Raw genomic sequence first — 16,597 nt, forward strand, 5'->3', positions numbered from 1 at the left:
TTCTGAGAAGCGTGGTATCCGCTAAACACTTGCTAGGAATTTTGTGCCAATTGTCCATGCAGTGGCTGACGACGTTGAGTAATTAAGGCTGAAGTGGGTATGCGCCACAGTTAATAGGGAAACAAGAACTAGTTTTTGTAATGGGCTGGAGCATTGGACGGCCCACTCGTTCCGCTATTCGCATTGTGCGACGTATATTTGTTCATTAGCTGTTGTAAAATGTTTTATAAGTCGCATTAACGTGATTGTTTTCCTGGCATCAAGCCTGCCTAAGGCAAGTTTGACAACAACTCACAAGCACCGGTGTAGCTCAGTGGTAGAATGCTGGGCTGGCACCCAGCGGACCCGGGTTCAAGCCCCGCTGTGCCATTGGTGCTAGGTCATGCCTGCCTAAAGCAAGTTTGACCGGCCTTACTGAACGGTTGTAGCTAGAACGCCTTTCCTATGTGTGTTTTCGTTTTCACAGGAGTGCGCGGTGCGTTTTTTCTTTCCTATCTACCCCCTCTTTCTTGACCCTATTTTCCCGCCCCCAGCGCTGGGTAGCAAACCAGATGCCAATATCTCGTTAACCTCCCGGCCTTTCCTTTCTCTCTCTCTCTTGACAAATTTCAAGCACCGGCGTAACTCAGTGGTAGAATATTGGGCTGGCACCTAGCGGACCCGGGTCCAAGCCCCACGGTGTCACTGGTGCAAGCTTTTTATAATTTCACGCTACGTGCTTACGGACACCGGCGGTGGTGGCGGACAACCAACTGCACGTGCCCCGAGTTGTTACCTCATAACAGCTTTCGTTGTAAAAAAAAATTGATTGTCCTCGAGAGAGCTGTTCCGCGTGGAACTGGCGTTGTCTTTGGAGATTCATCCAGATACGAGGTGCATGAAAGATTCTATAGCGGCTGTTGACGCGCGGGAAACAGTAATCAATGCAGCCTCAGTGCATAGAAAACATGTACGTGTGGCGGAGAAAAACGCTATGGCCTTGGCCCTCCATATTGCTAAACAGCCTGTCATCGTCTACCCGCATTTGCGTATGGCCCACTGCGGCCATCCTGCTAGCATCATTCACAAATCGCTACAAGGAGGACTAAATAAAAAGCCGAGTGGTCACGACATGTCTCGGTTCTCTTCTCACGTCGAAAGTACGTACATTGGGTTGTGATGAAGGATACACACTGCGTGCCAACTCACGTACTGCGCTGGGACTAATGGGCTAGCTGATTTAAAGCAATGCCTTATTAAAGACAGCTTAACCACATTTAACGTAATTACGTCTCACTATAGGTGGAATAGGAGCGAATTCGCTCGACCAAACGTTAACCCAATTGGGCGCAATCAGTTACTCACCGATATTTGCAGACACCCAGTAATTTTACTTCTCGAAACTTCATTTGGTCCAATCCAGATTTTCCACAGTCATGTTCGAAATGTGGCCACAAAATATTCTCTTTCAGTCATATGGTATTGCTTTACCCATTTAACGTGGTCAGCTGAGATGACGTCGCGGTCAGCTACACGGCGTGGTCAGCGGCATTTAGCGAATGTGCTTTCCGTCTCAAACATTAACTCCAGGCAGTCCAGAGTTCTCGTGTCGTCACCGAGAGTCATCACCTTCTGCTGCTCTTGTCCCTTACTAGCTTTGTTTGTCAGAAATACAACCAAAGGCTTTTTTTATTTTCATTGTGCAAGCCCCACCCCACATCCGAAGAAATAAACAGAGAAAGCCTTTTTTTTTCAGTAACTACTGATTGGCGTGTGTGTGGCAATATTTTAAGCTGCCTGATATAAGACAATAAGCGAAGCACCTGCCAAGAAAAAAAATGGTCCAGCCCTGTTTGATGGCAAGCGTTGAAGCAATTCACTTGGAGATGATTGAAGCGTACAATAAATAGTTATTTCACGTCTACAGAAATTTCATAACTCAAGTAATTCTAAAATGCGATCGATCTTTATAAGCGTAATTGACATACGCAGTACGTGTTACTGAGTCTTGATGACGACAACTTTATTCTCATAAGAATGACCAGCACTCAGAGATAATAAAAATGAGTAACTGACAGCTTTGCAGATATGCTATATTAGATCTCCCTAATGGTTAGTATAATTGTATCTAATTTTGTACTGCGTGTGTGATCTGTTACACTTGGAGAATGTACCATACAGATGTCCATAAGCTCTAACTGTGGAACGCAGCAAGAATATACTACATTTCATACATTGACGTATTTATTTCGGGTGGATTTTGTTACTCAAAGACGCTTCACGCAATAAAGATGCACGAGACATCATTATAGCGACATTGGAATGTGCGCATGAATAGATTACGTTGTTAGCGCATCAATGTGAACTGGAAAACCATCGTTGCAATGCCAGCTGTTAAGATTGCGCTCCTCCTAATGCTCGCTCTAACAGTATTTGTGGAGTAAGTGACGTCATTGTTTCCGCTTGAACATTTTTTTCCGCAATTTTCAATTTGCGTATTTCAATTAGAAAACCAGTATTGCAATGCCAGCTGTTAAGATTGCGCTCGTCTTAATGCTCGCTCTAACAGTCTTTGTGGAGTAAGTTACGTCATTGTTTCCGCTTTAACTGTGTTTTCCGCAATTTCCGATTTGCGTATTTTGAATTTGTTACGATAATTTTACACCGGCGATGATGTGGCCGAGGTTGTTTTCCGTGTATAGTGAATGCAAAGTTTCCCTCATGAATCGGAACACGCTCAATCGCCTCTCAAGCACTCACAACAGATCATTAACTTGAGAGAGACTAAAACGTAGGAAAATTTTCCAACTTCACTGCTCGCATATGCGATGCAGGATATTTCAAGTAGAGCTTTTGTGGTCCATTCGCTATGTGACGTACATGGAAACAGCTATCATTTATAACGAACTGGAACGTGTTGAATGACCACTGAAGCGTTTAATTTGTACAGATGCATGGTTAACAAGAGAACGTGAAGCGTGCCCACCAGCTCAGTTGTGACCCAGCCTTGCGCAAGTTCATGGAAGCTGCGCTAGCTTTTTCCCGTGGCTATGAAATCAGGCTATCCTCAAAGCTGATCACATCTTTTTTTCTTTCTATTTTATTTTCTATTTGGAGTACACAATTACAAGCATGTTTGTCGTTCGCTTCGATGTCGTCAAGTAAATTCGCTAGTATCGTCGCTTATAGCGCGCGCACAGGGTGGTTCAATATGACACCCACAGAGAGTATCGGGGTCGCTGAGCACATGCACGGCCTGCACTGCAGTGTCTTGTTTTTTTCTTGCTTCGCTATGGCTCTACCCCTTTTGAAGTCGCATATTATGCGCCACCAAGACGGTTCAGAAACTTGGATACCATGCCTCGTTGAAGGCAAAGAGGTCCCGAATTCCAAACACATCACTTGTTGTGGCATGCGATGTCTCTGCCCGTCGCCCACCACTAAAGGCGTGCATCACGATCATTACGTGGTTTGTCACGCAAAAACCCAAACAGTGGTATAACATGGTATATTTCCTTTCACGTTCTGAGTTTTGAGCGGATACTTACCGATGTAAATTATCACAAGTGCGATGTTTCTGACGCACTTTGAAAAAAGTTCACAGCTTTGCTAGAAAGGCGAAGCAATGAACGCGATAGCAACAAATCGGTAGGTCACGCGCCATATGGCAAGCAGATCGAAGTGTGCCCCACGTTTCTCACACACAAATAACGCACGAAGCGTTCCCACAGGTACAGATGAACGCGAATAAGTGCCTCAGTTGTTACTTCGCTGTGTCTGAAAAAAAAGCACCCTTTTCGCAAACGGGGACTGCGCACCGATTGCAGTGACCTTTGTGCGCCCGGTAACTACAACACAAACGTTCTAGTAAAGCCAAAACGGCAGCCAAGACGTACATGTGCATGCTATGAGCGCCACTGGCACTCTACTCCGATACTCTTCATGGCGGCCGCGGGGTGGCGCGACAGTCTACATTACTCTTGAAATATCCAGGCTTCAACTAAATGCCTTCTGAATGAGCAACGCGGTGGCCACTTTGGGCCAGTACTTAATCAGAAATCGCTAAGATTAACGCGACATTCTCTGATACAATTGAGACTTGTTACAATTAGAATGGAAATTTCCGGGTAAAGCTCCCGCATTTCTCAATCACTTAAATTACCAAGTAAAAGTTGATTAATGTGCTAAGTATTAGAACAGGATTGCTACAACAATAAATTACTAATTGTACTGTTCCTATATGTTCCTAGTTCGGCCTAGAAGTTATTGGGCTGCTGGACACTTCATGAAACAATGTGGCATTCAATACCTTAGAAAAGACATCGCGAAGTCAATGTGGCGAATAAATGCTCACATAGCATTACATGCGAATTACGGGTTCATTTTTCTTAGTTAGACACAACATTAGTGGGAACTGACACACAATGACGCCAAGAAAAGTATAGGCGATGTTAGTACGAGTAATTCTTATGTAATTGTGAAGAAAGAAAAGTGGAGAAAAAGATAACTTGCACTAGCATGATCTGAACCTCCGACCTTTGAATAACGCATTCGATGCTCTATGCCTCTGAGCTACTGTGGCGGTCATGGGGTGTCAGCCAGCGCCACCTGTCGCCATTGCGGCGACTGCGGAACACTTATTTTTGGCTGCTGGCATCGCGTACTACGTGGTCTCATTATGAGCTGACTGTTGGCGCCACCGTAGCTCAGTGGTAGAGCACCGAACGAGGATGTGGAGCCCCGAAATCAGATGATACTTTATTCAATTAATTTGTTATGCGTGGCACCGATGGTTTTAATAAATGCTGAAACAAGGTGTTCTACGACACTGCAGGGAAATCGATACTGCGGGAGGACCCATGCCCCTTATGTGTCTGTACAGGGTAAGGAGCTATTTGCTTGGCATTGCAGTCGTTAACGGTTTGAGATACGAGCGCAATACGTAGACAGTTTGACAGTACAGTCGCGGTTAACAAACACAAAGATGAACGCACAAGGATTATTATTGAAGCTGCAAACATATTTCATGGTAACTTGACTTGAGTGAGCGAATAGTCAGTAGATCTGTTTGATAAGGAGCTTGCGTTTTTGTACTGTGGCAGATGCCATAGGCGCGAAGGAATCGTTGTAAGGCAAAGTGGGCGTCAGTAAGGTGCAGATGACATACACGTATGTATTACCGGTTTTTGTATGGTTTCCTGTTTGGTTCTATCGTATTTGTCTACGAAAGGTTTCATCTGTCAGTATATATTTAACAGCTTTCTGATCAAGCTTTCAGTTGGTAGTAACGTCTTTCAACGTCTTTCATTCGCAGAATCTTCGACAGAGACTGTTTTTTTTTTCATAAGCTATGCAGAAGAGCAAAATTATCTGTCACATTATACACATGAGACATAGCGACTAGTTTTATATAAACATTACCAAGGAGCGCTATTGTTTCGGAGAAGGAGGAGGAGGAGGAGGAGGAGGAGGAAAGCTTAAGGGGAAGGGCAGGGAGGTTGGCCAGTTCTTAGACCGGCTGGCTACCCTTTAACCTGATTGATTGACTGATATGTGGGGTTTAACGTCCCAAAACCACTCTATGATTATGAGAGACGCCGTAGTGGAGGGCTCCGGAAATTTAGACCACCTGGGGTTCTTTAACGTGCACCCAAATCTGAGTACACGGGCCTACAACATTTACCCTTTAACCTGCCGCTTACCTCAATGGGGAATATACATGCATGTTGAGGCACGATTCTAGGTTTTATGTTAACTGGTTTTCGAGTTGAGATATTCAAGTTCAGCGCACAGTGTAAATTCAGATTGAAGTCAAATTGCTAAGAATTTTATAAAATGCACAGGCGAAAAGTCATTGTTGAAAAAGGAGCCTTCGACTCGTATTCTCAAAAATGCAAACTCAAATTTTTTTTTGCCTAATGTCAAAGTGCGTGCCATGATCAAAACGTACATATTCAGGCTTATTTTACATAATGAAGTGAGATACTTGTATGATCGAAAGTAACACCATTGTTACTAGAAACTACTTTCTATGAATCTAAATTCAAATAATGACATTTTAATAATCATATATACAGGGTTTTACGTCCCAAAGCTATGATTTGTGATTATGAGAGACATCGTAGTGAAGGGCTCGGGAAATATCGATCATGCCGTGTTTTCCGTACACAGGCCGCTACCGTTTCCCCTCTATTGAAGTGCAACCACCGTGGCAGGGATCAAACCCACGACCTTTGGCACCGCAGCCGAATGCCACAGCCAATGTTTCATTGAGGGGGACGAATGGGAATTTCGAGATCAATTCATCTTGATGGCGTGACATTTACTTTGCTGCAACGCCGACAGAAGATGGGACACAATCAGTGCTCTCATTTGTCACTTTTTTATAGGTTTTTTGTGTGCCAACTAGAAAACATGCGCAAGAATTGATCTCCAACCATGATGGAGAAATAAATTTCGCCCTTAAAGTCAAGAGTACGAGACAGAGATATAAATGGAAGCAGTAAAGAAATATATTTCAAAATAGGAAGGACATTATTCATCATCATATAAAAAGGCAAAGATGATAGAAGTATCAAGAAAATCAGCAGGAATAGACCTATAAATGCGCTGACTATCACGTTTGTACCGACGAATCCAAACAAAATGCACTAAACAAAAATAATCGCAAGAAACAGCCATCCCAACTTTTTCGCTAAAACACAAAAGGATTTTGTGAAAAGTATTACGAAAGTGAAGATATCACGGTGTCATCAAAATTGCTGAATTCTCAAAAAACATTGGTGCGGGCTCCGAATATTAAGTATAAGAAAAGTGACCAAGTCACACAGCTGCTGACGCGCCGGTGGCGGGATCAAATATCGGCTACGGCAGCCGCATTTTCTTGGGAGGCAAGGAGGCTTGAGGTCCGTGTGCTTACAGACTGAGGTGCATGTTAAACCAACCTCAGGTAGTCAAAATCTGAAAAGCCCTCCCCTGCGGCGTCTCTCATATACATATGCTAGTTTTGGAAGGTTAAATACTAACAATTATGAATAAATAAAAATTTCACGAGGAATCATTATTGAACAAAGAAAAGACTATAGCTTATGACATACTACGGCATGAGCATTTGCTTTGAACAGTAAGCCTGTTTAAATACAACTACAAAAACAGTATGAAAAAATTATGAAACAACGCAATCACACTTTTTCAGAATACAAGTTTATAATACAGTTTATTTCTTGCATCTTTTAGAACTGCCGTGGACCATGGGACTACCGACCGTGCCGACCATCCTGCCGGTGTGCCCAGGTCCGCCTCGGTTTATTTATGTGTGTCCGTTAGAGATTTCAATAATGAAAACTTGCCATATCAATCTCTGACATACATGTACAGAGAAGATAAATTAAACATTGCCATGACACTGCAGGAGGTCCTCATGCCTAATTTTCTTCAACAACAATGGTTCAATGGTTAATAGGTTGAATAAATAGCTCTAATGATGGAAATTGAAGGATGGGTGTGGTGGTATCAATCTAGGGCCTCGTTTAATTAGAACATCGCCTTGGTTTTGACTAAGACACTTGCATTGCCAATAAAAATGGCAGTCGGTTCACAAACAAGCCTTACCACGGCCCTCTTGCGTACATTCTCTGCGATGCCTGTCATTGCGAAGAGACGCTACACCAAATCCTCTGCGACTGTCCGTTGTATGAAATCCAGAGACAGTCACTGGCGTCCGCTTTTGCGCGCATCGACAACAGCCAAATGTCTGTGGACACTATTCTGTCAAGTGCCCGAGAGAAGACATTGAAACAGAAGGCGACGAAAGCTCTGTTGAAATTCCAACGCGACACCGACTTGAACAAGCTACTGTAACAGCAATGTCACACACCGCGAAAGACAAGACTGGACTATGACTGAGTGTGCGCGCGTGTGCTGCCGAATGTGCTGTTTCTCTCTTCCCTCTCTGCTCTCTTTCATCTCCCCCATCCCTCTCCCATGCGCAGGGTAGCAAACCGGCTGCCTATAGGCTGGTTAACCTCTTTGCCTTACTTTTCCCTCTATTTTCCTTCCTTCCTTTTAAGGCATATGACAAGAAAATAATCACCCAGCGTAAATTATCAAGGCCCTAGAAATGGGAGTGTCGCATTAGTTTGGACTGACGCACCTGAACTTCGAATAAAAAAGGGAAACGCTTCACAATCAAGACTAACCGCAATCCTTTCCGTAAACAACCTTTAATGCATGTGAAAGGAAATTATAACCCGGTGTGGATTTTTTAAATGCCATTATAGAAACCTCTTATTGCCCGTTTCGTGTCAAGTAAATGCTTATTTTATAAGATAATCCCACTTTGGGGGTCCGCATACTGTAACCGCTCCCCAAAGCAGCCTTTAGCGGGGTGCTATGTCAGCACGTTTCATAAGCTGGCGAAGGTGATTCTTAAAAGAAAAAGGAAGAGAAAAGTGAGCCCCGTAACTTTCTGCTTCAGTGAGTGACACCTCAACAGTAGCTCACAAGGGATGGAGGTGAGGAGGGATCAAAAGGGTAAAAGTAAAGGTGTAGAAAAGAGGAAGAGATGCGAGGTGGTAAGCCAGAGCAAGCGACAACAAACAGAGGGGATAGGAGAGATAGCAAAAATGGAAACACGGTCACAGGAGCCCGAGCACGGGGCACCACTTGCGAGAGCTCTTGTTGGCGTCAGTAGATGGCGTAGAGCAAGTCCAGTCGGTCAGAGCTACACTGTCGTCGAAGGTCGTCGGCGTCAGGAGGTGAAGTAGGGCGAGACCAGTCAGCCAGAGCTACGCTGATGCCGGAGATCGCGAGGGCACAAGCGGTCGGTAATATTTATAGACACAGTACATTACTTAAAGTATTTGTCTACGAAATATTTGTCTACGAAGTATTTGTCTACGAAACGAAAGCGGTCGGTACGATTTACATGATATGTTGCCGATCTAAATGTTTATTATGTTATCTGGCTTATACGGGCTTAGAGCTTTGCGCAATAGAGGTGCCCAAAACACGTAAATGTTAAAATCACGGAGGGGGACATGAAATGCTTGTAGGGAGAATGGAACAAGTCGGATGGTCAGTCAAGAGATTTGCTTTCATTTCATGGTACCCTGGCAGTAAACGTGCTCAATATTTGATAGCTATAAATTAATCCAAAACGACTATGCGATACCAAACGTAACTGCAACAAAGGCAGCAATTTTCACTTCCTTGCTACAATCGAAAAATTTCTGAAAGCTCGAATATGCCTCACAGTATCAAAATTGGCCAAATATAGTTACTTAACTGCACAAATCTGGAATTAACAGCGAATAACAATACTGAAACGCATAGGAATGTAATGTTTTGAGAGTTATAGAGATAGAGTGAAGAAAGCCTATAACTCATGCGTTTATACAAAAGTGTGTGTTTTCAACAATGAATTAGGGTAGGCCCGTTTCTCTACAATAAGGCAAACGGCATGAAGAAATGATGCAGCAATATATTCGCACACTTGGAAATTGATCTCTACAATCGAGTGCTTCCTTGCATCTCTCTAGCCTTGCCTTCAGTGGCACACTCTCGTGCGTTCTACGCGACTTTACAGTGCTATAGTACAATTTAGACTATCACAATCGCACTTCATATGCAGTAAAACTAAAGCAATAAAACTATCGTGACCTTTATTAAACGTGCTCGCACATTTTTCTTTGACCTTAGCTGCTCAACAGTCAAGGGGTTAAAAATTTACGTATCATTGTGGACCGACGCCCCAATATGATGTCACGATACGGTAGCTTTCTCACTAGATTAAAGAGACACTAAAGAGCAACAACGACATAGTTTAGATTGACAAACTGCACTCTGAAAACTAATGCCATATTCCACACTCTCATATGTTCAATATAGTTGCACAAATGAAGGTTGAAGTTTTATTTTTAAATTTCAAGACAAAATCTCCGTGCGGGACGTCCAAAATTTCATTTATTTCCTTAAACTTCGTATGCCAGATTTATGGCACCCATAGAATACAATGTACATTATTTGCATTCATTAAGAGCTACGCAAGACACAGGACGCCTTCAAAAACATTACGTCGTGGGTTTGGTGCAGGAATCTCAAGGTGGCGTCTTCATGCGCATTTTCTTTTCGCGCGTGTCTTCGCTTACCGAGCGTGATGTCGCGCGGTAAGACTGGTGCTTTCGAGACGGGAAAATCGTATACCCAACTAATACGCTAAAATCCTTTCGCACTTTAGTGTCCTTTTAAAGAAGGCAGAAATGAGACGGTGAATCTATTGTATGGAAAGTGAGTCGAGCAGACTCCTGCTGCACTGCACTGATTTGTCGACATTTCAAGAAAACATAATGCAAGCAGCCTGAGAAGCAACTCTGCGTCGTAAAAATGCTAGTGATCAGGATAGACGCAATCCCACGGAGAACTTCAATTCATGGCAACAATACCCGTGGCTGTAATTGCTGTAAATGCTTGTCTGCTTGCCTGCTAAACATACGATGATTTATTGATGATCCCGTAGATAGAAAGTTGCGACCAAGCTATCGAATTGCGATTGTGTAGACTGACGATGAAGCATATGAAAATAATAAATCGCTGAGAGCGCTTCCAACGCACTGGACCTGACAGAAGTGGGGGGGGGGGGGCTTCTTGCTGTTGCAGATGATGTACATAGATGTGTTTTGAATGTACATGAAATAAGCTTCATATAACTGCACCGTCACCCCATAGCTTGTCTTACATGACAAATGGAGCTCGAGATCGTTATATTGCCTGCTAGGAAAATTACTGCAACGTCGAGAAAGAGGTCTGTCGGCGATGGATGATCGGTACGTGCACGCAATATAACGAGCACACACATTTCCAACACTCGTTGCCAGAGCTCTTCGAATACCAAGTTGACCATTTCGCAATAGACAACGCTCTCTCAACAGATCGCGCTTAGTACTGCAATAAAAGGGGAATCGCCTATATATAACGTCTGGCGACCACACGAAGTCATGCCCACAAGTGCGTTGAAAGACCATCCCTGCTTATTTCTTTACCCACTTTATGGGTTATATGGGGCACCCCATTAAAGAAAAAAAGAAACTGATTTCATGTGCCGCCACACTTATCGGCGATAGCCTGTAGCTTAAATGGTGACGTTTTTCCGCGAACTGTTTTTACTCTCGTCGCATTCGTTTGAACGACGCACGACATATATAACAAAATGAACAGCTTTATATTGCAGCGCTTGTTTTAGCAGGCACGCGCAGCGAAGAGCTGTACCGCTTTCATAATTAAATCTTGCTGTATCTCAATTACGTGTGTTAGACACACACACAATCTAGATAATAATAAAACAGTATACTTTAAAAGGAGCTATGTAACTCTACGCACTGCTTGGCATATGCACCTTCTACTCGTGAGCATCCCAGAACAAAAAATCAGCTGCCACTTTTTGTCAGCAATAATGAGGTGAACAAGCCCAAATTATTCTGGACTGAAGCGCCATTTCCATTTTGTTTCACACAGCGGCCACCACTTATCGCACCGCAATCGGTTCGAGGCTATTTGGCGATGATACCCTGCTTGCTTTCACCAATACTCTTTGCGGTAATAAACATTCAGTAAACAAAGCACATTCAAAAGGTTTTTCTAGCCAACGATGAGAGCGCGTGCTCCGGCAAAGGCAGAATATATATATATATGTGCCAGCGGCTGGCAGCGCGCAGTTGCGGCCCGGGTTCCGGTTAATAAAGAAGGTTCCTAGTCTGGCTCCGCGTCTTCCTGTGGGGTTCTGGGCCGAGTAGCCTTGAAACCCCTTATATTTGGTGCCCAACGTGGGGCTCAAACCCACAACTCCGGAGATTCAGTCTCAAACACTACTGACTGAGCTAGTCAGGCACCCAACGTTGGGCGCCAAATGTAGCGGGTTTCGAGGCTGCTCGGCCCAGAACCCAGCAGGGAAGACGCGGAGCCAGACCAGAAACCACAACATTAGGAGGCTCAAAGACAAGTGCAATAGAGTACACCATTACTCTTGAGCACCTGCTTTGTGAACCAGGAAAAATGTACCCGACATTTCCGAATCATGCATACGGCATTGGCCTAGCTTTACGAAGTATAGAATCCATGTAAGCATGAATACCTCCATAAAGAGCACTCCATTTAATTAACCAGCTATGCCTCCCGCCCTGAAGGGATTGTGTTCTCTGAATGTTTGCAACCACGTTGGGCGAGTCTGGTTCTTCCTATTTACGCCAAGAAATGGCGGAACCATGCGTCTACACACTGTTGGGAATCCCACCGCTGATCACCAGTTGTTTTGATCCCGGGGTGCTGTGGTAGCGTGGTGTAGCTTCGGGTTGAGGAAACGAACGCTTACGAGATGGGGATACGAAAAACAAACAGGTTTATGGCACTATTTACAAGTATTTACAGCATGAGGTTAAGAGTTCGCAAACCACGAACGTGGTGGTTGAACCGCTACACAGTTCAGAGCCATCACAAACTACGAACGTGGTGGTTGAACCTTTACTTGGTCCAGAGCGACGTCCCGCACTCGGCGGCGTCCTTATAAGCCCTGTCGGGCTCCTCCTTCTTGCGGGGAACACCAATCACACACACACAACAGGCGAAAGGTACGAGCAGGCACGGCGCACGTGAACATCCAATTCCGAGTCAAGATCACTGCACTTAAAGGTGGCGCCAGAGAGGCTCTTGCTCGTCGTGTATGTCGCTGGTCGAGGGGTCCCAAGCTTCGGACAGCAGACATCAAACGATCCGCCAAACGGTCCGCTCAATTAGCCGGGCACTTTGTGGCGGCGGTCGCCGTTTCTTCAAAGGAATACGCTCTTTGTTGTCCCCTCCGGAACGGCTTACAGCTTCGTGGCGACAGGACGTCTCATCCGCCGGCTAGCAGGGACAATAGCTGGCGAGCATAGACATTCGGCGAGTCGGCTACTTGTTTGAGGATTAAAAGAGCGCCGCTCCCCCGTCATCTCTGGACGCTGGTTCCAAGAAAACCGGGGTTCCAGGCGTGGGAACGCTGCCCGGCTACGCTTCTCAGCGACAGCATGGCGCCTGCTGACGCCGGTCATAACAGCTTCCCCCTCGCCAGATGAGTCACGGAGGGCAGCGGTCAACACTGCTGCTCGCAGGGACGACGAAAGGGTCCGTAGTCGAATCCCAAGAACTCGTCTTCGCTTGTGGCATGGTCTGAGTAAAGGCCGAATCTTCGACACCGTTTCTGCAACTGGACCACATGCACAAGCAAGCACTCGGCCCCCTTCGAACAAACCAAGCCAAAAGAGGGAGGGCAAACCAATTTTCTTTACTAGCTTTTAACAAAAAGCTCACTCTCAGAACTCTCAGGACTCACTTGAGCTGAAAAACCAGACGTGCTACCTTACAAATTTACATAATAAGATGCACGACAAAAAAAACTAAAATATCAATTTTGATACACCAAGAGCACTCCAGAATGGTTTAGAAAGAGCGGCTGAGCGCGTCCGCGTTTTCATTCAATTTGCTCTTTACAATGCCAAAATTATACTTTTGAAGGATCAAGCTCCGCCTCACAAGGCGACTGTTCTACGATGTCATGGTTTGCAGCCAAGAGACAATGGCCTGTATCTACTTTAAATTTAGCCCTCCCCCGAGATAACACTGCCACTGATGAATGCTCTACACAATGCAGGCGCACTCCTTTCCTGAAGCGCAGTACGTTATCTCACGAGAGCCCAAATTCTGGCTCAAGTAGAACGCATCATATTCGTTGCCACTGTCGTCGAGACATATAACGGCAGCCTCCTTTTGTCGCTGACTACTTACACGGTTCTGTCCCGCTGAGAGCATCAGTCAGGAACTCGGATTCAGTGAGCGCTAATTTTGTCCGAACGTCCATCTTTGTTTACGGCCGCCCATAATTGTCTACCACTGAGACATAAAGCTCTCTAGCTTTTCTTAATCTTTGGCCTACACTGTGGCCAAAATACTTTTAGTTTGCTCAGAATTAGAAAAAGCTTACTGTTCCGCTCATATGATCCCTTGATCAATCACTCTTCAAAGTATAGCCAACGAAACCGAGGGAAGAATCGCTGCTTTCTGCAGCTTCATTCAGTTAAAGTTACTTGCCTGTGCTAACGCCTCTGAGAAGAAAAAAACCACTGAGCTCTCTTGAGCGTTTTCAATTACCCTCAGTTCTACAGCGTTGCAAAATACACGGCACTACTAACCAAAACGCCTAATCCATCACAGTTTGTCTTAATGTTCATTCAAACGTTACGTTGTAACACAACGTGTACAACACAAAAGTAATTCTAGATAAAAACACCTAAAAAGCAATTGCATAGGTTTTCCCTTTTTCCAAAACCGTGCAATAAGATTCTCAATGCGCGCAACGGAAACTCTACCGTGTCGCGCCAAACTTAATCATTTTACGAATCACTTGGTCTGTGTTAACATCTTCCTTCAAGTGCTCGTTCACTCCAAATCCACTTGACAGTGAAGGCATACGATATAACACTAAACCTTTTAAAACAAACGAGAAAAATAACATATTTTCTCGGTTTTTACCTTATGGAAATTTTCGCACTCATCATTTAACTAACTTCAATTTTCAGCCTTTAATTCGGCGGTTTTCCTTTTGAAAAATTTACTCCGCATTAAGCTTACCAAATTTAAAGTGGCTCAAATCTGCATCTCCAATGCAATACTGAGTGACACAATTTACACGCACGCACCAAAATTACTCAAACTGACCACCCCCTTTTCTCAATTAGATTCGCTTGAATCGCACACGATGGGGTCGCGGTCCCGGCGGATTTCGAGCACGCCGGAGGCTACAAAACGTGCAACCGATAGGCTGTGTCCTGCCGTCACGCCTCATTCTGCACTTCGGCCGGCTTTCTTCGGTAATGTGAAAGGGGTACCAGAAGCAGGGGGGAAGCCTTTGCCATTTTTCTTTTGTGTACTCGCCTATGCGGTATTTAGCCACTCTGCCCTTTCGACTCTGACCCTTCGGCAAAAGCCGCTTTCCCGAAGTTGTCAAACAGAACCGCGTGCTTCGTTTGGGTGGCGTACCTCGTTTCCTCCCTCTGCACCTGGCTCGCCGCTTGTGCTTACCGGAACGCCACCATTGACGTTTCCTTAAACGGATTAGTGGCCTACCCTTTCTTTGTTGGGACGGAGTGGGGCCCGACCTAGGTTTGCGCAGTGACGAACGCCTCCGCTTCTTCCTTTTTCTGCGATGTTTGCAAAGCTGCTCGGTGTTATCGCTGCACTGCTGAAGCGTGGCGCTCTTGCTCTCATCAGCCACTGCGCTAACCATGCCTAAATTTGACAATGTCGAAAGGTCCCCCTGAGGCACGAACAAGGTTTCCAGCCTCTTACTGGGCCCATTAGGGCTGCTGGCACCCTCTTCATCCACGCAAGGAGCGTCTTTCGACATCGTCCCCACCTCCAGACCGGCCACGGCCTCGTTCTCTACATCATTTACTTGGATGCATTCGAGAATATGCGGGCCCTTCTCTGGCGCAATCTGTTCCTGTCGCGCTTCATGACGCGCCTCAACTTCCGGCGCTTTGTGATGCACCTTGCTTTCAGACTCAGGTCTGATCCTTTCTTTCTTTTTGCTATCAGAATTTCCAAATCTTCTGATTAGCTCTGCTTTAACAATTTCATAGTTGTTTGCGTGCTGCTCACTGAGTCGCGCAACAACATCCGCTGCCTCGCAGGGCAGAACCGTGAGTAGCTTGTGAGACCACGTGTCTCGCTCACACTTCAGTAGACTACACTTTCGTTCAAAGAGTCTAAGATACAGGCCCATATCCCATGATACCTCATATGGCTGCATGTACCTAGACATCTCGAACTCTGCCTCATTGTCGAGAAGTACTCCTCGCTGGGGTCCCAGCCTCATACTCAACTCATAGTCCTGGTTGAAAAACTTTCTCTTGAGGCCTAGTTTTTCGTCTTCACTCTTTCCTTCCATCTGAGCTGCTCTTAGTTTTCTTTCGATGATGAGGTCCCATTCTTCACTTAGTTCCTCATCATCAGCCCCCAAATCATTAATCGCTTGAATGATTATGGGTTTTCGTGCCAAACCCTTTGTATCGATCCCCAATTCCTCACACAACAGCAACAAGTCTGACTTCTGCAGCTCCCGTAAGTCCATGATCGTACTGAGTGCTCGCTACTTCCAAAATAACTCTCCGAAACGGCGAAACTGAGTCTTTCGGCAAAGTTAACTACCAGTTCTAAAATTTAACCCTCTTTTAGAACCTGGTTCACTCAAAGGAAAAGCCAAGCACTCACCCATACTTGATCCATGTCTCGAGCCAGCTGCGTCTCCTGGGCCGACTGTTGTTGTCTCTTGTGGCGAATCCCACCGCTGCCACCAGTTGTTGGGAATCCCACCGCTGATCACCAGTTGTTGTGATCCCGGGGTGCTGTGGTAGCGTGGTGTAGCTTCGGGTTGAGGAAACGAACGCTTACGAGATGGGGATACGAAAAACAAACAGGTTTATGGCACTATTTACAAGTATTTACAGCATGAGGTTAAGAGTTCGCAAACCACGAACGTGGTGGTTGAACCGCTACACAGTTCAGAGCCATCACAAACTACGAACGTGGTGGT

Source organism: Rhipicephalus microplus, chromosome 9 (assembly GCF_043290135.1).
Source record: "Rhipicephalus microplus isolate Deutch F79 chromosome 9, USDA_Rmic, whole genome shotgun sequence".
Classification (NCBI taxonomy): Eukaryota; Metazoa; Arthropoda; class Arachnida; order Ixodida; family Ixodidae; genus Rhipicephalus; species Rhipicephalus microplus.